Genomic DNA, 19,952 nt, shown 5'->3' on the forward strand with positions numbered 1-19,952 from the left:
TTCATATTAGAAGCACTCTGGGCCAGGCAGCTTGAGACCAGGAGTTTGAGACCAGCCTGGACAACGTGGCAAAACCCTGTCTCTAGACAAAATACCAAAATTAGCTGGGTGTGGAAGTGCGCACCTGTAGTCCCAGCTACTTGGGGTTGAGGGCAGGGGTGCTGAGGCAGGAGGATGGCTTGAGCCCAGGAGGTTGAGGCTACAGTGAGCCACGATCATGCCACTGCACTCCAGCCTCGGCCACAGAGTGAGACCCTGTCTTCAAAAAAAAAAAAAAAAAAAAAAAGACCGGGCATGGTGGCGTGTGCCTGTAATCCCAACTACTTGGGAGGCTGATGTGGGAGGATCACTTAAGTCCGGAGGGCAGAGGGAACGTCTCAGTAAAAGTTTCGGTATTTCTTATTATATATAATGAGAGACAGAGCCTTGTGTTAGAAAACAAACAAGCAAAAAAAAAAAAAAAAAAAAAAAACTTTTTTTTCTCTAATGTCTCACTACAACAATCAACACAAAAGACTTCTGTCACCAGACATGTGGAGATGTCCCCCCACACACCAAGCAGAGGACACCAGCTGAGTGTCTTCCAGTTTAATTCAATTCTGACGTTATCTTCCTGGATAGCCTCAGAAACCACAGCTCGAGGGCTCAGTCCTGCAAGTCTGCCCCGCCCCTTCTCACCATTCACAAGTCTATGCCTTGGGAACTTCTGACCAACAGGCTTCAGGTTGGGGTTCCCACAAACTCCTCTTTGGGTCTGATTAATTTGCTAAAGTGGCTCACACAACTCAAGGAAACATTTACGTTTACTGGCTTATTATAAAGGATATTTTTAAAAGTATGAATAAACAGATGAAGAGAGAGAGAGAGAGGTACATAGATACATAGTGAGAGGTCTGGAAGGGTCCCGAGCCCAGGAACTTCTGTGCCCGAGGAGTTGGTTGAATGAGTTCTTTTTTTTTTTTTTTTTGAGATGGAGTTTTGCTCTTGTTGTCCAGGATGGAGTGCAATGGCACAATCTCGGCTCACTGCAACCTCCGCCTCCCAGGTTCAAGCGATTCTCCTGCCTCAGTCTCCTGAGTAGCTGGGATTACAGGCGCCTGCCACCATGCCCAGCTAATTTTGTATTTTTAGCAGAGAGGGGGTTTCTCCATGTTGGTCAGGCTGGTCTCGAACCCCCACCTCAGGGGATCCACCCGCCTGGGCCTCCGAAAGTGCTGGGATTACAGGCATGAGCCACCGCGCCTGGCTGTTGAATGAGTTCTTATTCACCTTCCTGTCGGCCTCCATGTGTTCAGGTCTCCAAAACTTCCTGAACCCTGTCCTCTTGGGCCTTTTATGAAGACTTCTTGGATAGGCATGACTGAAGCATGGACAACCATGTTGAAATGTGACTGGACAAAAAGGGAATGATCTAAACCCAGCTAGTCCTGTCTGTTCAGATTCTTCTTGGCTCTTCAGTGCAGCATTCTTACCTCCAGGTAATGAGGCAGAACTTCCTCTGGAGTGGAGAGTTTTATGAGTCACAATTAGATTAGAATCCTGCGTCAGGCAGGTGAAAGAAGGGCAAGAGAAGGTCAAAGAGAGAGATTCTGTTTACTGTGACATGGGCTATGGGAGTTATGAGTCACGAACCACGGATGAAAACACATATATTGGCCAGGTGCTGTGGCTCACGACTATAATCCTATAGCACTTTGGGAGGCTGAAGTGGGAGGATCACTTGAGCTCAGGAGTTCTAGACCAGCCTGGGTAACATAGTGAGCCCTCATCTCTAAAAAATAAATAAATAAATAAATAAATAAATAAATAAATAAATAAATAAAACACACACACACACACACACATATAAAATAATATCACAAGTTCCTGGGAAAGCAAAATGGAGGGGTGTGTGTCTAACCTAATGGTCTGCAACCTGGCCTACAGAGGAAGCTGGAAGAGTTGAAGGAGAGTATTCTGGCCGATAAATTCCTGTCTAGTAGAACTGACTAGAACAGCAGAACTGCATTGCACTGGGCATGCTCAGCCAGACATGCAGAAATTGTTGAATTTTTGCTGCAACTTGGAGTGCCAGTGAGTGATAAAGGCAATGCAGGTTGGTCTCCTCTTCCTACTGCAGCTTCCGCTGGGCGGGATGAGATTGTAAAAGCCCTTCTGGTAAAATGTGCTCAAATAAATGCTGTCAGTCAAAATGGCTGTACTCCCCTACATTATACAGTTTCCAAAAACAGACATGAGATTGCTGTCATGTTACTAGAAGGCAGGGCTGATCCACATGCTGAGGACCATTGTGAGGCTATGGCAATGCACCGGGCAGCAGCCAAAGGTCACTTGAAGATGATTCCTATACTTCTGTACTACAGAACATCCACGAACATCCAAGACACTGAGGGTAACACTCCTCTACACTTAGCCTGTGATGAGGAGAGAGTGGAAGAAGGAGCAAGTGTCCCAAGGAGCAAGGATTTACATTGAGAATAAAGAAGAAAAGACACACCTGCAAATGGCCAGAGGTGGCCTGGGTTTAATACTGAAGAGAATGGTGAAAGGTTAAACAGCTTGGATTTACTCTTACCTTTTTTTTTTTTTTTTTTTTTTGAGACTGAGTCTCGCTCTGTCACCCAGGCTGGAGTACAATGGCGCAATCTTGGCTCACTGCAACCTCTGCCTCCTGGGTTCAAGCAATTCTCCTGCCTCAGCCCTCCGAGTAGCTGGGATTACAGGCATGTGCCACCATGCCCGGCTACTTTTTGTATTTTCAGTAGAGGCGGGCTTTCACCATCTTGGCCAGGCTGGTCTCGAACTCCTGACCTCAAGTGATCCGGCCACCTCGGCCTCCGAAAGTGCTGGGATTACAGGCATGAGCCACCATGCCCGGCCCTATTCTTACTTTGTATGTTGTGTTGTTGTTCCCAGTGTCCTGGAAACTAATGTATTTGTGCACAAGACATCATCTATGAATGATAAATTTTTCTCACCTTCAAAGTCGTATAAACATGTTGACCATTGTTCCTGCTGAGTTACTTGTTCTAAGCTTACAGCTTTGCTTTCCAGGCATCAAATAACTGTTGAGATTGTTCTACTGCTGTCATATATTCTTGTATATTGAATTCTGGTTAATTTTGAATAACTAATTCTGTAGCTGTTGTGAGTTTTCAGCACCCTCCCATGTACCTTATATCCCTTTCTGAAACAGAACCGCTCCAATAGAAATAAGCCAGTTGTTCTGCCAGATGTTTCTATGTGGATTCTGTAATGTGCTTTCATATAGTTAAAACATCCTAACTTGTTTTTCAAGCTTCCTCAGGCCTATGCCAACATTTCTGGGTTTTTTTTGTTGTTGTTGGTTGGTTGTTTTGGTTTGGTTTTGTTTTCTTTTGTTTTGTTTTGTTTTTGAGATGGATTTTCACTTTTGTTGCCCAGGCTAGAGTGCGATGGCACAATCTCAGCCCACTGCAACCTCTGCCTCCCGGGTTCAAGCAATTCTCCTGTCTCAGCCTCCTGAGTAGCTGGGATTACAGATGCATGCCACCACGCCTGGCTAATTTTTGTATTTTTAGTAGAGACGGGGTTTCATCACATTGGTCAGGCTGGTCTCAAACTCCTGACCTCAGGTGATCCGCCCCCCCTTGGCCTCCCAAAGTGCTGGGATTACAGGCGTGAGCCACTGTGCCCGGCCTAAAAATTGTTGTTGTTGTTGTTGTTTGGTTGTTTTTTTTTTTTTTTGAGACGGAGTCTCGCTCTGTCACCCAGGCAGGAGTGCAGTGACGCAATCTCAGCTCACTGCAACCTCTGCCTCCCGGGTTCAAGCAATTATCTTGCTCAGCTTCCTGAGTAGCTGGAATTATAGGCGCATGCCACCACGTCTGGCTAATTTTTGTATTTTTAGTAGAGACGATTTTTCACCACGTTGGTCAGGCTGGTCTTGAACTCCTGACCTGGTGATCTGCCAGCCTCAGCCTCCCAAAGTGCTGGAATTACAGATGTGAGCCACCATGCCCAGCCACATTTCTGTTTTGTTCAGCCATGAGATTTAATTTATTTTTGTGATAGGAGGAACATTTTTTTTTTTTTTTTTTTTTGAGATGGTGTTTCACTGTTGTCACCCAGGCTGGAATGCAATGGCATGATCTCAGCTCACTGCAACCTCTGCCTCCCGGGTTCAAGTGATTCTCCTGCCTCAGCCTCCTGGGCAGCTGGGACTACAGGCGTGTGCCACCACACCTGGCTAATTTTTTTTTGTATTTTTAGTAAAGACGGGGTTTCACCATGTTGGCCATGCTGGTCTTGAACTCCTGACTTCAGGTGATCCACCTGCCTTGGTCTCCCAAAGTGCTGGGATTACAGGCGTGAGCCACCGTGCCCAGATGGACATTTACATATTTTAGTGGACCAAATTTTAAGTTGGAGGGTGTGCTCTAAAATAATAAACAACAATAGCCCATGTACCCATGTATTTTTTTTGATGAGCTGTTTACTCTAAAATAAAATATATGGCTTTTTTAAAAAGAAGTTTTAAAATACCTATATTGAGTCATCTTGTGTTGAAAAGAATGTTAAGCTTGTTAAAATGATATGTAACAAAAATGTATTTTGATTTGTATTTCGGAAACTAAAAAATAAGATGTTGAAAGAAAAAAAATCACAAGCCTGATAAGTTATAATGAAGTTTTTCTTCACCAATCCATTTCCTTTAATCCTGATGTCACCAGACTGTACATATTCCTCACCCCTTCCTTTTATTTATTTTATTCTGTTTTATTGTATTTTATTTTTTGAGACAGGGTCTCACTCTGTCACCCAGGCTGGAGTGCAGTGGAGGATAACAAAGTAATGGTGAATACTTTGAAAATTTGAAGTACTTGATATAATAGCTTTCTTACAAAGCATATTAAATGATATTGTAATTTATAGTTTCTTTCATTTAGATCAAGGCTAAGCCCAAAATTTTAAAGGAAAATAAAAATGAAAGGGCACTACCCCTTGACTCTTTTCTCTCTTAAGGGAAGACTCAAAGACCTTCTAGGAGATAGTATCAGAAAGTACCAGCGACTTATGCATCACTTCAAATGTTTCAGTGGGGACAGACAGGAAAGTGGCATAGTGGTGGTTCTAGGAGACATTTTTTCCCCCAAATCCTAGTGGTTAATCAAAAAAAATCTTCACCAGCAACAACTGAAAATACTTATGTGGCTAGTCATAGACTTCAGCAGTCCCACTATTTAGAATTTTACACCGAAAACAAGATCTAGCTGGGTGAGGTGGCTCACGCCTGTAATCCCAACACTTTGGGAGGCCGAGGCAGGCAGATCACCTGAGGTCGGGAATTTGAGATCAGCCTGGCTAACATGGCGAAACTCTGTCTCTATTAAAAATACAAAAAATTAGCCGGGCATGGTGGTGGGTGCCTGTAATCTCAGCTACTTGGGAGGCTGAGACAGAAGAATTGCTTGAACCCAGGAGGTGGAGGCTGCAGTGAGCCGAGATCGTGCCATTGCACTCCAGCCTAGGAGACAGAGCTAGGCTCTGTCTCAAAAAAAAAAAAAAAAAAACTACATTTGCCTCTGCCATGATTCGGCTAATGGCTACAGATTCCAGTAGGCTACAATCTGTCAGTACCAGCATATCCCAAACAGTCAGAAGATTTCAGATGGAGTATTTATTTTGGTAGTTATGTGATTATTTTAATCAGCATTGGAAAAAATATAACAAATTTAACCTGTGATTTCACTGAAGCTAAGTAAATGCAAATTGTAACCTATAGTTACAAAAATTTGTTAAGAAAAACTAGGCATCCCAGCACTTTGGGAGGCTGAACTGGGAGGATTGCTTGAGGCCAGGAGTTTGAGACCAGCCTGGGTAACAGAGCAAGACCTCATCTCTTAAAAAAAAAAAAAAAGAAAGAAAAAGAAAAATTAGGTAAATATGTCAAAGAGTACTCAGGTATAGCAAAAATTATGAAGCCTGAATAACTGAAGAATGACTGGATTTATACCAAAAAAATAAGGTCTGTAAACTGCTGCTTTGCTTCTGAGTTGACTGCGCCTCAGCCTTAGATGCAGGGACTACATTTAAAGGGCACCCTTACCAACCCATGATGTAGGCTCAGCTTTGAATTTGGGCAAACACCATACAAAGTCTACAAATAATATCAGCAGAAGTAACAACACAAAACAACGAATGTGGGAGTAAATAGGAGGAACTATTCTGTCACTCTGAGCTTGGTTCCTTAATGTAGTAGGAGGCAGAGGTTGCAGTGAGTGGAGATAATGCCACTGCACTCCAGCCTGGGCGACAGAGCAAGACCCTGTCTCAAAAAAAAAAAAAAAAAAAAAAAGACTGGGCATGGTGGCTCACACCTGTAATCCCAGCACTTTGGGAGTCTGAGGTAGGTGGATTGCTTGAGGTCAGGAGTTTGAGACCAGCCTGGCCAACATGGTGAAACCCCATCTCTACTAAAAGTACAAAAATTAGCCAGGCATGGTGGCTTGTGCCTGTACTCCCAGCTACTTGTGGGGCTGAGGCAGGAGGATCACTTGAGCCCAGAATGCAGAGGTTGCAGTGAGCCAAGACGGTGCCAGTGCACTCCAGCCTGGGTAGAGAGTGAGACCCTGTCTCAAAAAAAAAAAAATCTTGAGATGGAGAGATTATCTTGGATTATTCAGGTGGGTCCAGTGGAATCACAAAGTCCTTATAAGAGGGGGAGGCAGGACATTGGGAGGCCGAGGCAAGAGGATGATGAGGTCAGGAGATTGAGAGCAGTCTGGCTAACACGGAGAAACCCTGTCTCTACTAAAAATACAAAAAATTAGCCAGGAGTTGTGGCGGGTGCCTGTAGTCCTGGCTACTTGTGAGGCTGAGGCAGGAGAATGGCGTGAACCCGGGAGGCAGAGCTTGCAGTGAGCTGAGATCGCACCACTGCACTCCAGCCTGGGCAACAGAGCAAGATTCTGTCTCAAAAAAAAAAAAAAAAAAAAAAAAGAGGGAGGCAGGAGGGTCAGAGTCAAAGAAGGTGTGACAATGATGAAAGCAGAGGTCAGAGTGATGTGGCTATGAGCCAAGGAATGTAGGCAGTCTCTAGATAATGAAAAAGGCCTGCCCTGGAGCCTCCAGAAGGAACACATCTCTGCCTACTGCTTGATTTTAACCCTGTGAGACCCATTTCAGATTTTTGTGTTTTTTGCTTTTTGTTTTTTGTTTCTTTAACTAAATATCCAGACTTCAAGGAGACCATTTCAGATTTTTAACCTCCAAAGCTGTAAGATACTAAATTTGCGCCTGGGCGCATTGACTCATGCCTATAATCCCAGCACTTTGGGAGGCTGAGGCGGGTGGATCACCTGAGGTCAGGAGTTTGAGACCAGCCTGACCAACATGGTGAAACCCCGTCTCTACTAAAAATACAAAAATTAGTCGGCTGTGGTGGCGGGCACCTGTAATCCCAGCTACTTGGGAGGCTGAGGCAGAAGAATCACTTGAACCGGGGAGGCAGAGGTTGCAGTGAGCTGAGATCACGCCACTGCACTCCAGCCTGGGCAACAGAGTGAAACTCCATCTCAAAAAGAAAATACTAAATTTGTGTTGTTTTTAAGTCACTAACTTAGCAGTTTTAGTTACAGCAGCAGCAGAAAACTAATACAAGCACCAAGGCACTGGGCTTTATATTATGGGAGATACAAAGATTAATAAAACATAATCTACCCCCTCAAGGTGGATACAATTTAGTAGAAGAGATGAAACACATTACTAAATATGCTAGAACATATCATAAAAGCAGCAGAAAGAATGGCTATGGGAGTCCAAAGGAAAGAAACCACTCTGTTTCTAGGGTTATTCATACTGGAGGAGGAGGTTTTTGAGCTGATCTTAAAAGGATAATGTAGATTTTCTTTTTCTTTTTGGAGACATGGTCTTGCTCTGTCACCCAAGCTGAAGTGCAGTGGCGCGATCTCAGCTCACTCCAGCCTCCATCTCCTGGACTCAAGTTATCCACCCAGATCTCAGCTCACTGCAGCCTCTGCCTCCTGGGCTCAAGTTATACACCCACCTCAGCCTCCTGAGAAGTTTGGACTACAAGTGTGAGCCACTGCACACCGCACCCAGGTGAGATAAGTAAATTTTTTTTTTTTTTTTTTTAGATGGAGTCTCTGTCGCCCAGGCTGGAGCAAAGTGGCGCCATCTCGGCTCACTGCAACCTCCGCCTCCTGGGTTCAAGCGATTCTTCTGCTTCAGCCTCCTGAGTAGCTGGGACTACAGGCGTGCGCCACCATGCCCAGCTAATTTTTGTATTTTTAGTAGAGACAGGGTTTCACCATGTTGGCCAGGATGGTCTCGATCTCGTGACCTAGTGATCCTGCCTCAGCCTCCCAAAGTGCTGGGATTACAGGCATGAGCCACCGCACCCTGACAGGATAAGTAAATTTTAAGAGATGAATAAAAAAAGGTGGAGAAAGTGGCACACTTTTACAAATTAAATCACAATATAAGGCATTTTTAAATAAACCTATTATTAGTCATTTGATAAAGGAAATACTCCTATAATAAAAAACAATCATGCCCTATTTAAGGAAGACACAATTAGATTTGCTCGAACCTAAATAATGACAGCATTGTAATTATAGTTTTAAAAATTATAAATGTCACTGGGTCTGGTGGCTCATGCCTGTAATCCCAGCACTTTGGGAGGCTGAGGTGAGAGGATTACTTGAGGCCAAGAGTTCAAGACCAACCTGGGCGACAGAGCAAGGCCCTATCTCTACAAAAATAAAAATTAAAAAATCACTGGGCATGGTGGCACCTGCCTGTAGTCCCAGCTACTTGGGAAGCTATGGTGGAAGGATGGTTTGAGCCCAGGAATTTGAGGTTGCAGTGAGCTATGTTTGAGCCACTGTACTTCAGCCTGGCAACAGAGGGCGACCCTGTCTAAAAAAAAAAAAAAAAAAAAAATTATAGTTGTAATATATGCTCATGATACTAAAAAAATATAAACTGAACAGTAGTGTGTCAAGCAAAAAGTAAGTTTTCTGGCCAGGTGCGGTGGCTCACGTCTGTAATCCCAGCACTTTGGGAGGCCAATCAGGGGCGGATCACCTGAGGTCAGGAGTTCAACACCAGCCTGGCCAACATGACGAAACCCTGTCTCTATTAAAAATACAAAAATCAGCCAGGCATGGTGGCACACGCTTGTAATTCCAGCTACTTGGGAGGCTGAGGCAGGAGAATAGCTGGAACCTGGGAGGCAGAGATTGCAGTGAGCCGAGAGCGTGCCAGTGCACTCCAACCTGAGTGACAGAGCAAGTCTGTCTCAAAAAAAAGTAAGGTTTTCCTGTCTGTTTCCCATTTGCACTCCCTATTAGAGGAAATCACTGTTTCCTTCTAGAAAATTTGATTGAAATAATTATGTATAATACATGTTTCTCTGCATAAACCTACGCATGTACCCATCCATTTTTTTTTAAATATAGAGATGGGATCTTACTATGTTGCCCAGGCTGGTCTCAAACTCCTGAGCTGAAGCAATCCTCCCACCTCAGCCTCTCAAAGTGCTGGGATTACAGATGTGAGCCACCAGGCCCTGCTTATCCATCCATTTTTTAAATTATTACTATTTTTGAGACAGAGTCTAGCTCTGTCACCCAGGCTAGACTGTAGTGGCACAATCTCGGCTCACTGCATCCTCCGCCTCCCGGGTTCAAGAGATTCTCCTACCTCAGCCTCCTGAGTAGCTGGGATGACAGGTGTGTGCCACCATGTCTGGCTCATTTTTGTATTTTTGTAATTTTGCTCATTTTTGTATTTTTAGTAGAGACGGGGTTTTGCCATGTTAGCCAGGCTGGTCTCGAATTCCTGAGCTCAGATGATCCACCTGCCTCAGCCTCCCAAAGTGCTGGGATTACAGGCGTGAGCCACTGCACCCGGCTTACCCCTCCATTTTTTCACACAAACAGGACCTTGCAAAACATAATGATCTTTGAGAATTTACAATATATAAACATCTTTGCATATTGGTACACAGAGATCTAGAGACTTCATTGTTGTTGTTGTTTTTCACTAACGTCATTTTGTTACAGGAAGGGGGTCCCAATCCAGACCCCAAGAGAGGGTTCTTGGATCTTGCACAAGAAAGAATTCAGGGTGAGTTCACAGTGCAAAGTAGAAGCAAGTTCATTAAGAAAGTAAAGCAGTGAAAGTACAGCTATTCCATAGACAGAGTAGAACGTTCCCGAAAGTAAGAGGAAGAATGCGTCCACCGTAGGTACAATACTTGTATATATAGAATAAAAAAAGATCATGGGAAGATGTGCTGTACTCAAGGGTTTGTGATAAAGGATTAATTTTCTTAATTACTATATTTTGCAAGAATCAATATTATTATCTTTAAAGCAAAATTAGGAATGCCTTCGTTCTCAAGATATCGGGATATCAGGACACTCCCCAGTCTGGGTCTGTTTAGAAAACATTATCAATTTGTTCCCTTACTAAACATCTAGAGGCTACGAATACCTTTCTGGTACAGCATCCCAGCAAGTTCCAGCCTCATTTTCCTAGCCCTCACTCAAGATGGAGTCTGTCAGGTTAGAACGCCTCTGGCAATTCTATTGTACCAGTATTCACTCTAGGAGGTCATATTGCATTTAACAATCATTCTCTCTCTTTATTTTATTTTTTTGGAGACAGAGTCTCACTTTGTCACCCAGGCTGGAGTGCAGTGGCACGATCACAGCTCACTGCAGCCTCGGACTCCTGGGTTCAATCAATCCTCCCACTTTGGCTTCCTGAGAAGCTGGAACTACAGGCGTGCACTACTATATCCAGATAATTTATTTTTAAATTTTTATTTATTAACTTTTATTTATTATTTTTTATTTATTTATTTTTGAGATGGAGTCTTGCTCTGTCGCCCAGGCTGGAGTACAGTGGTGTGATCTCGGCTCCCTGCAAACTCCCCCTCCTGGGTTCAAGTGACTCTCCTGCCTCAGCCTCCCGAGTAGCTGGAATTACAGGTGCACATCACCATGCCCAGCTAATTTTTATATTTTTTAACCCCTGACAATCACTATTGTTTTCTATTTCTATAATTTTGTGTTTTCAAAAATGTTATATCTTGCAGGAGGTAACTATTTATTTATTTATTTGAGACAGATGTTTATATATTGTAAATGCTCAAAGATCATTGTATTTTCCAAGAGACCAGGTTTCACCATGTTGGCCAGGCTGGTCTCAAACTCCTGACCTCAGGTGATCCACCTGCCTCAGCCTCTCAAAGCATTGGGATTACAGGCGTGAGCCACCAGGCCTGGCCCATGTTGCCCTTTAATAGCCGCAGTTCATCTGTCTCCTTCCCCCATTCTCTCCTTAACACCCGACAACCACTACTATTTTCTATTTCTATAATTTTGTCTTTTCAAAAATGTTATATCATGCAGGAGGTAACTATTTATTTATTTATTTATTTATTTATTTATTTGAGACGGAGTCTCACTCTATCACCCGGCTGGAGTGCAGTGGTATGATTTCAGCTCACTGCAACCTCCGCCTCCTGGGTTCAAGCAATTCTCCTGCCTCAGCCTCCCGAGTAGCTGAGATTACAGTCATGTGCCACCATGCCCAGCTAATTTTTGTATTTTTAGTAGAAATGGGGTTTCCCCATGTTGGCCAGGCTGGTCTCGAACTCTTGACCTCAAGTGATCCACCTGCCTAGGCCTCCAAAGTGCTGGGATTACAGGCGTGAGCCACCACGCCCGGCCAGGGGGTAACTTTTTAGCATTGACTTAAAATTCAGCATAATAATCTGGAGATTCATGCAGATATGTAATAATAAATAGACCCTTTCTTTTTATTACCAAGTAGTATTCCACAGTATGAATATATCAGTTTAACCATTCATCCATTGAAAGACATCTGGATTGTTTTCAGTTTCTGCCTGTTATAAATAAAGCTGCTATGAACATTCATATCAGAGTCTTTGTGTGAACGTAACTCTTCATTTCTCTCAGCTAAAAGCCCAAGAGTGAAATTGCTGGATCACATGGTATGGTGGTGGTTACCTGTTTAGCTTTTTAAGAAACTATTACTGCAACCAGGCATAGCGGCTCACCCCTGTAATCCCAGCACTCTGGGAGGCCAAGGCGGACAGATCACCTGAGGTCAGGAGTTCGAGACCAGCCTGGCCAACATGGTGAAACTCTGTCTCTAATAAAAATACAAAAATTAGTCAGGCATGGTGGTGGGTTCCTGTAATCCCAGCTACTCGGGAGGCTGAGGCAGGAGAATCGCTTGAGCCTGGGAGGCAGAGGTTGCAGTGAGCCGAGACCATGAAACTGCACTCCAGCCTGGGCAAAAGAGTGAGACTCCTTATCAAAAAAAAAAAAGAAAAGAAAAAAAAAAGAAAAGAAACTATTACTGCTTTCCAGGTGGCTACAACTCACTTTACATTTCCACTAGCAGAGGATGAGAGATCCAGTTTCTATGCATCCTTGTCAGAATTTGTAATTTTAGCCATTCTAATAGATGTATAGCGATATTTCATTGTGGTTTTTATTTGCATTTCTCAAATGGCTAATAGTGTTAAACTCTTTTCGTATGCTTGTTTGCCATCTGTATATCCTCCTCAGTGAAATGTTTGTTTTCTTCTTTAAGTTTTGTTTAATTTTTTTAAAATATGCAACACTCCATGAATTTGCATGTCATCTTTACGCAGGGCCCATGCTAATCTGTATCGTTCCGATTTTTTAGTATATGTGCTACAGAAGTGAGCACGGAATGTTTTTCAAATCTTTTGTTCTTGCCGTATTAGGACTGTTTTGCTTTTGTTTTTGCTTTTGTTTTTGAGACGGAGTCTCGCTCTGTTGCCCAGGCAGGAGTGCAGTAGCTCGATCTGGGCTCATTGCAACCTCCGTCTCCCGGGTTCAAGAGATTCTCCTGCCTCGGCTTCCCGAGTAGCTGGGATTACAGGTGTCTGCCACGACGCTCGGCTAATTTTTATATTTTCATTAGAGACGGGATGTCACCATGCTGGCCAGGCTGGTCTCGAACTCCCAGCCTCAGACGATCTGCCCGCCCCGGCCTCCCCAAGTGCGGGGATTACAGGCGTGAGCCACCGCACCCAGCCAAAACTGTTGTTTTTTTACTGTTGAGTTTTTTGCGAGTTTTTATCATACCAGTACTTTGCCAGATATGTGGTCTGCACATATTTTCTCCTCTACAGCTTATCTTTTCATCCTTATTTTAACAGGGTCTTTCAAAAGCCAAGGTTTTCCTGTGCGCTCGGAGGAGCCATAGCTGCCAGCTGGGCTGGCGGCGGGTGCCCCCAGCCCCTGTGGCCGGCGGGGCGAGCTGGCCTGGGGGCTGGGTCCCGTGGGGGGTCGCGCAGACAGTGTGCCCGGAGCGCCCCCGGCGGGATCGCAGGCTGCGGGGCGAGAGGGGAGAGGAGGCGGCGGATAAGGTGATGGCGAGAAGATGGAGGAAGAGCAGACGAAGGAAGAGAAAGGAGATGGAAGAGAGAATGTCACCAGAGGAGACCGAAGGAACAAATTTTGACGCTGTAGGAGAAGCTGTGGGCCCGGCAGAAAGAGAAGGACCAGCTTTTTCTGCAGCTCAAGAAAGTTTCCATGAGGAAGAAAAACGGAGGCGAAAGGAGCAGAGCGACCTGACCTTCTGACATCCGCTGTGAGACGGCGGAGCCCGATTATTCACGCGGGGACTCGCCTCCTCCTCGGCATGCAGGCAGCGCTGGAGGGCACGATCGCCCCAGGCATTGTCACAGCAGCTGACCCAGCCAAGCAGATGTTCAGACCCCACGTGCTTGCGACCCGGAAGTCCGTGGGCTCAGCGGCGGCTTTTGCAGGGACCCCAGAGCAGGCAGCCTGGGCGGTGCCGCTGGGACTGCTCAGCCCCTACCTCAATATGGGCCCACATAGCTAGCCTATGGCCCTAATCAGCAGCTCAGAGCAGTTTAGTGCTCCCTGAGGTGCATTCATGTCCCAGCCACAACCTTATGTTCTGCTGGGCCACTTTCAGCACACCCAGACAGGGTTCCTCCTCTGGTGGTGCTCTGTCTTTGAAACCGCAGATAGACCATGCTAACCAGCACACAGGTTTCCCTGGTCCACCCTCCCTGACCCCCACGCATCCCCAGGCTCTGCATCCAGGCCCTGGACTCCTCGCCTAATCCCAGCTCTCCGCGAAGATGCAGCCGGCAGGAATGTCTGGGTTTTGCAGCTACCAGCCAACCAGGCCCTCAGCAACTCGTCATCCAACACAGCCAGAACCTGTCATGCTGCAAGTGACCATCAGACAGCTTCAATCTTGTCCTGCCCACACACACACAGCATGGGTGTGGGTTCCCCCCGAGTGTCCCAGCCCAAGGCCAATATAATCTACTTGCCATTGGGAGAAGAAGGAAAAGGAGGAGATGGAGAAGGAGGAGGAGGGAAGAAGAGAGCAAAGGGTTTTAAGGATAAGTCCAATTTATCAATGTTTCCTTTTTATTTTTTCATTTGTCTCAAGCATGTTCATAATTGGTCACCAAAGCATTTTCGTCATGGCTGCTTTACAACATTGACCAGTATAATAATTCCAACATTTCTGTCATCTCAGAGTCAGCATCCATTGTCTTTTTCTTTCAGTTTGAGATCTTCATGATTTTTTTTTTTTTTTTTTTTTGAGACGGAGTCTCCCTTTGTCACCGAGGCTGGAGTGCAATGGCACAATCTCTGCTCACTGGAACCTCCACCTTCCGGGTTCAAGCGATTCTCCCACCTCAGCCTCCCGAGTAGCTGGGATTACAGGCACCTGCCATCATGCCTGGCTAATTTTTTTGCTATTTTTGTGGAGATGGGGTTTCACCATGTTGGCTAGGCTGGTCTTGAACTCCTGACCTCAGGTGATCCTCCCACTTTGGTTTCCCAAAGGGCTGGGATTACAGGTGTGAGCCACCGTGCCCGGCCACGATTTTTGGCTTAAGTGATTTTATTTTATTTTATTTTATTTTGAGACGGAGTCTCGCCCTGTCCCTCAGGCTGGAGTGCAGTGGCGCAATCCGGGCTCACTACAAGCTCCGCCTCCCGGGCTCACACCATTCTCCTGCCTCAGCCTCCCCAGCAGCTGGGACTACAGGTGCCCGCCACCATGCACTGGCTAATTTTTTGTATTTTTAGTAGAGACGGGGTTTCACCGTGTTAGCCAGGATGGTCTTGATCTCCTGACCTTGTGATCCACCCGCCTCGGCCTCCCAAAGTGCTGGGATTACAGGTGTGAGCCACCGCGCCCAGCCGGCTTAAGTGATTTTCTGTTGAAATCTGGAGACTTTTGTATTGTTATGTGACTCAAGATCTTTTTTTTCTCTCTCTCTGTGTTTTTCTTTCTTTCTTTCTTTTTCTTTGAGACGGAGTGTCGCTCTGTTGCCCAGTCTGGAGTGCAATGGCATGACCTCACCTCACTGCAACTTCCGCCTCCCGGGTTCAAGTGATTCTCCTGCCTCAGCCTCCCGAGTAGCTGGGATTATAGGTGCGTGACACCACACCCGGATAATTTTTGTATTTTTAGTGGAGATGGGGTTTCACTATGTTGGCCAGGCTGGTCTCGAACTCCTGACCTCAAGTGATCTACCTGCCTTGGCCTCCCAAAGTGTTGGGATTACAGGCATGAGCCACCGTGCCTGGCCTATTCTTTAAATCAGTAGACTAACAACTACAATTAGGTGGGAAAACATTCTAATGGATTAACTTCATTCTAACTAGATTATCTGGCTAGGAATATATTTTTATTTTGGTAAAATAGGCATAAAATAAAAAGTACCATTTTAACCATTTTTAAGTGTATACTTCAGTAGCATTGTGCATATTCATGATATGATACAACCATGACGGCTATTCATCTGCAAACCTTTCTCCCCAAATTGGAACTCTGTACACATCAAACAGTAACTCCTCATTCTCCCCTCCCCTAGTCCCTGATAACCCTCCTACTTTCTGTTTCTATGCTCCTATAAGTGCAATCATATACTACTTGTCCTTCTGTGTCTGGTTTATTTCACTTAGCATAATGTCTTCAAAGGTGCATTCGTACTGTAGCATGGATCGGAATTTCATTCCTTTTTAAGGCTGAATAATATTCCATTGATGTATAAAGCACAATTTGATTTTTTGTGTTGTTTGTTTTTTGGAGACAGGGTCTTGTTCTTTTGCCCCCGGGCTGGAGTGCAGTGGCGTGATCATGACTCACTGCTGCCTTCATCTCCCAGGCTCAAGCAAGCCTCCTGCCTCAGCCTTCCCTGAGTAGCTGGGACCACAAGCACGTGCCACCACACCTGGCTAATTATTTGATTTTTTTGTAGAGATGGAGTCTCCCTATATTGCCCAGGCTGGTCTCAAACTTCTGGACTCAACTGATCTTCATGTCTGAGCCTCCCAGAGTGCTGGAATTACAGGCGTGAACCACTTGTTTTATCTACTGATCCATCAATGGCTGCTTGGGTTGCTGTCACCTTTTGGCTATTGTGAATAATGCTGCTATGAACACTGGTGTACAAATAATCTGTTTGCATCCCTGCTATCAATTATTTTAGGTATATACTCAGAAGTGGAATTGGTGGATCATATGATAATTCTTTAATTTTTGGAGTAACTGCCATACTGTTCACAGTGGCTACACCATTTTACATTTCTACTAGCAATGTACAAGGATTTTGGTTTTCCACATCCACACCAACAATTGTTATTTTCTATTTTTTAAAAAAATTAATAGTCATTTTGGTCAGCCGTGCTGGCTCACACCTGTAATCCCAGCACTTTGGGAGGCCGAGGCAGGAGGATCGCTTAAGCCTAGGAGTTCTCGACCAGCCTAAGCAACAATTGAGACTCGCCTCCCAACCCTTCCCACCCCCTTCTCTATTTAAAATAATAATAGTCATCTTAATGGGTGTGAAGTGGTATCTCATTGAGGTTTTGATTTGCATTCCTCTAGTGATTAGTGGTGCTGAGCATTTTTCACATGCTCATTAGATCTTACTTCAACCTCTGGCTCTGGCTGGCTTTCTCTGATGCCGCTCTGGCCAGGGAAGGACAGCACAGCCTTCCTACTGCCAGCAGGAGGTAGAAGTCCGGATTTCTCACACACACCAGAGGGGATGATCCTTGTTACTGCTGGGTGGGGGCTGGAGTTCCTCATGTGGTCTCCACCGACACTACAATGAGGTGGCCTCATGACGACTGTGCCATCAAGTCCTGATTTCCCAGCAGGCCTATGACACCACCTTAGTGGGATCTGAAGGATCACCTTTGTTCCTGCCTGGTGGGTGGGCCTGGAAGTTGAAGCTGCTCCGTGGTCTCCTCTGGCAATGTGGTGGTGGTAGTGGCGGGGGTCTAGGGGTGGAGGTTGTCAGAGAACCTCATTCCAGCCTCCCAAGGGTAGAAGCATGGGCTCCCCAGTTGCCTTTTGCTGGCATGGGTTTGGGTAGGACCACAGCTGCTTCTGTGGTATTTGGCTGAAATAATGGAATTACTGTCTAAAACTTTTCTATCTTCCTAGAATGCCTCTGTCCTGGGTAGAGAAAGCAGCCTTTTGCTGGAGCTTTTCTAGTCTATGCCTGTTGGCTTTTCTGGGTTGCTAGCTTCTTCAGTTTCAATTCAGGATGTGTGAAGGAAGAAGAAAACCCAGGGAATTCACTATCATGTGTATCTTGAGGTTCCTACCTGTCTGCCTTCTTTTCCCCACCTCCCAGAGTCTTCTCGTGTTTGCTTTATATATAACGTCCAGGGTTTTTAGTTGCACTTAGTAGGAGGAACAGGAAAAATTTTGTCTACTCCACCTTTCTAGAAGTAGAAGTAGACCTCATTGTTTGTAATGACTAATACACACAGCATACAATTTACTAACCAATCCCCTTTTGACAGCCATTTAGGTTGTTTATAGTTTTATTATTTTAATAGTATTTTTTTCCTATTAAAATAATGAAGGGCCGGGTGCGGTGGCTCATGCCTGTAATCCCGGCACATTGCGGGGCCGGGACGGATGGATCACCTGAAGTCAGGAGTTCGAGACCAGCCTGGCCAACATGGCGAAACCCCATCTCTACTCAAATACAAAAATTAGCTGGGTGTAGTGGCATGCACCTGTAATCCCAGCTACTTGGGAGGCTGAAACAGGAGAACTACTTGGATCTGGGAGGTAGAGGTTGCAGTGAGCCAGACTGCACCGTTTGCACTCCAGCATGGGCAACAGAGAGAGACTCTGTCTCAAAAAACAAAAACAAACAAACAAACAGAAAAGAAAGAAAAAAGAGCTGGGCACGGTGGCTCACGCCTGTAATCCCAGCACTTTGGGATGCCGAGGCAGGCGGATCACTTGAGGTCAGGAGTTCGAAACCAGCCTGGCCAACAAGATGAAACCCTGTCTCTACTAAAAATACAAAAACTTAGCCAATTGTGGTGGCGTGTACCTGTAGTCCCAGCTACTGGGGAGGCTGAGGCAGGAGAATTGCTTGAACCCGGGAGGTGGAGGCTGCAGTGAGCCAAGATCATGCCACTACAGGTACTCCAGCCTGGGTGACAGAGTGAGACTCTGTCTCCAAAATAAATAAATGAATAAATAAATAAATAAATAAGAAAAAATAGAGGAAAAAATTTTTACCTAAACTATGATTTCCATTATGTTTAACAACAAACAGACATTCTTGGGGTTGGTGATTATTTTCTTTTCTGTCATTTCCAAAAAATGATATAACTACTATTTTTAATGAACTATATAGGAATATATGTATATATATATATAGTTTATATGTACATGTATATGAACTTTATCTCATATATATGATAAAGATGAAAGATGAGGCCGGGAGTGTTATGAGAATTAAAAGAGATAAATTCTTGGCCAGGCATGGTGGCTCACGCCTGTAATCCCAGCACTTTGGGAGGCGGAGGCGGAGGCGGGCGGATCACCTGAGGTTCGGAGTTCGAGAGGTTCGGAGTTCGAGACCAGTCTGACCAACATAGAGAAACCCCGTCTCTACTAAAAATACAAAATTAGCCGGGCGTGGTGGTGGATGCCTGTAATCCCAGCTACTCGGGAGGCTGAGGCAGGAGAATCGCTTGAACCCGGGAGACAGAGGCTGCGGTGAGCCGAGATTGCATCACTGCACTCCAGCTTGGGCAACAAGAGCGAAACTCTGTCTCAAAAAGAAAACAAACAAACAAACAAACATGAAAGATGAGCTGGTTGTGTCACATAAAAAAGGCAGTATAGAGCCCCAGGTAATGGGGCATAGGAGTAGGGTTCCAGATACCAGGCCCACATTTTTGGGGTGAGATTGCCAATCACGGTCTTTCTTCCATCCCTCACAGAGATGTAGGTTTGTCCTGAAGACAATCCTAATTCTGGAGACTTCATGTAATCTAGAAGAGACGTGCAAATTGATGCAAAATAGTGATTTTTTTTTTTTTTTTTTTTTTGAGACAGAGTCTTGCTCTGTCACCCAGGCTGGAGTGCAGTGGCGCGATCTTGGCTCACTGCAACCTCCACCTCCTGAGTTCAAGCAATTCTCCTGCCTCAGCCTTCCAAGTACCTGGGATTACAGGCGCCCGCCACCACGCCTGGCTAATTTTTTGTATTTTTAGTAGAGACAGGGTTTCACCACGTTGGCCAGGCTGGTCTCAAACTCCGGACCTCAGGTGATCCACTGGCCTTGGCCTCCCAAAGTGCTGGAATTACAGATGTGGGTCACCATGCCAGGCCAAAATAGTGAATCTTTGAGGTAAAATAAAGATGTTGTCCAGGCTGGAGTGCCACGACCATGCCACTGCACCCTCTGCCTCCCAGATTCAAGCGATTCTCCTGCTTTCCTGCCTCAGCCTCCCGAGTAGCTGGGACCACAGGTGTGCGTCACCATGCCCAGCTAATTTTTGTATTTTTGGTAGAGATGGGGTTTCACCATGTTGGCCTGGCTGGTCTCGAAC

The 19,952-nt window shown here is 45.2% G+C and overlaps 1 non-coding gene and 1 pseudogene across 1 annotated transcript; one reads left to right on the plus strand and one right to left on the minus strand.

Annotated features, from left to right (window-relative positions):
• Positions 1-1,879: 1,879 nt before the first annotated feature.
• On the plus strand, positions 1,880-2,554 carry LOC129032587 (26S proteasome non-ATPase regulatory subunit 10-like; annotated as a pseudogene).
• Positions 2,555-12,655: 10,101 nt separating this feature from the next.
• LOC129034357 (U6 spliceosomal RNA) lies at positions 12,656-12,759 on the minus strand. The gene has a single exon (XR_008501856.1). It is a non-coding gene; the product is annotated as a U6 spliceosomal RNA (small nuclear RNA).
• Between the last annotated feature and the right edge of the window lie 7,193 nt (positions 12,760-19,952).

This window comes from Pongo pygmaeus, chromosome 2 (assembly GCF_028885625.2).
Source record: "Pongo pygmaeus isolate AG05252 chromosome 2, NHGRI_mPonPyg2-v2.0_pri, whole genome shotgun sequence".
Taxonomy (NCBI): Eukaryota; Metazoa; Chordata; class Mammalia; order Primates; family Hominidae; genus Pongo; species Pongo pygmaeus.